Source organism: Sinocyclocheilus rhinocerous, unplaced genomic scaffold (genome assembly GCF_001515625.1).
Source record: "Sinocyclocheilus rhinocerous isolate Xijiao unplaced genomic scaffold, SAMN03320098_v1.1 scaffold656, whole genome shotgun sequence".
NCBI classification, from domain to species: domain Eukaryota; kingdom Metazoa; phylum Chordata; class Actinopteri; order Cypriniformes; family Cyprinidae; genus Sinocyclocheilus; species Sinocyclocheilus rhinocerous.
In genome coordinates, this window is record NW_015648010.1 from 905,696 (window position 1) to 907,830 (window position 2,135).

The window sequence follows — 2,135 nt, forward strand, 5'->3', positions numbered from 1 at the left end:
AAAGATATATATATATATATATATATATTAGTGTATCTCAATGATACTAAAATAACTCTGAATCAAAGTGAAATAATACTGCAAAATCACTCAAAATCAAGTCATGAAGTGGGATTCATTAGTGGTCCTTTTCAATATTCAATATACATGTGCTTCGTATTGTACATCTTGTGTGCAATCCTGAATTTCCTTGAAGAATATGATCACCACTGATATAAACTGCATGGAGAAAGTTGGTTCAAAAGCATCAGTATTTGTCAGCAGTGAGCTCACTGAACAGGTTTTAGGGAAGCATTAGGCCTGACAGGCAGACAATGAAAGCTGTTAAGAATTTGCTATAATAATTCTCTAATTAGACAGAAACGGGAAGTAGACAAGCAATATCTATTGAGTGGTTTCCTGTTGGAAGCCAGTACATTTGTTGTCGGTCCAAGTCCTAAAACTGGGACCCTGCCATGCCAGTTATTTTCATTTTGACGCTGAACGGCATTCTTCTCTGGTGAGAGGCAGTTTAAGGGCTTTCTGTCAAAACACATTATGAATCGACCTCAATTTATTCAAGTAGTTACATTGAATCACTCCAGGAATGTTGTGGACGGGATACACAAAGAACACTAAAAGTGTGTGTGTGTGTGTGTGTGTGTGTGTGTGTGTGTGTGTGTGTCATGGATTAAACACAGGAAGATTGCGCTAATGAGAGACCGCGCTGCTTTAGATGACATTAAACTCTCTTATGGGGAAGTTCACTTGACCATTCTCCCACGCATTATACGATGGGAACATGATAACCGGCTATGAAGACGTTTTCTGAAGGCCAGTATCTCTTCAGTCTGCGAAAACCACAATGTTTTGGGTTCTGGGAAGCGGTGCGGATGGAGGAGGATGAGTCTGGATCAACTTATGTAAAGTCTGGATCTTATGTAAACCTTACGCTGATGCTTACCGTGTGTCTGATGCTCAACCTGCCTTTAAAATCAATGCAGGGTCATTAGAGTTAAAAATAAACCATACAAAGTTACTTGAAATACAATAAATGTGAAACTAAAATAAAATATAATAAAATGTTTTAAGCTAGTTACTACGTTTTTCATTTAGTTTAACTTGATATACTAAAATAACTAAAGCTAAAACTGAAAAAAAATGAATATATATATTCAAACATATATTTCAGAAGAAATGTAGATTTTAAATGAGCAGTCCATGAATAAACTATTCACTCTCTCATGTTGTTTGGAGAAAGAAATACATTTTGACAAACATGAGCGTAGTGGAATCTATAACAACAGTTTTATCATTTTTGGTTGAACTTTTCCTTTAAGTGTTCCTGTGCCAAATATGAAATAAAAATATTGCAGGACTTTTTCTGACACAGATATTGCTGAGCCGTTTATCTGCATATTGTCACATTCATAAGACTAAGGTACGTCAGACTGATTCCCATAATCCCATCCCTATGTCCTCTGAGCTGTTACATTGCTCTCATCCTCCCCTCTCTCTCTCTCTCTCTCCTGCATTCATCCTCTCATCTGTCTCATGACCACAGCTGTGTTGATCGGTGGAGTGGCAGGCAGATGGAATTAGGAGAGGCTCTTTATCACTTCTTTTACTCCAGTGAGTATTTATGTGGATGGGTTTGTGTTTTAAGTCAAATTAAAGACACATTTCTTTTTTTCTGGATAACATAAAAGAAGATATTCAGAGAAACGTCTTAAGAGAGAAAAAAAAGTAAGCAACTTTACAGAACAACATGAACATTTTACAGTTTAAAACTGTTTACAAACAACAACAAAAATCTAAGTTGATCACGCATGACCTTTCCTCTAAATACTGATATATAGAAGGATCACAGTGTCATTCACATCAAACCAACACACAATCATGATAACACTAAAATAATACAATAAACATTCATTTAACAACATGAGATGTAATATATGGCCATAATGTATGTAATTCATGTCAAAAACGAGTAAGAAATACTATTATTTAATTGAAATACCATTAATTGTGAGCTGACACACAGAGAAGAATAAAAAAACTGCAAGTTTACTGTAACAGGAAAAATGAAATATTCTGAATGATGCAAGTTGTTCACTGTATATAAGAGAACATACCTTCAAACAATTATTATTATT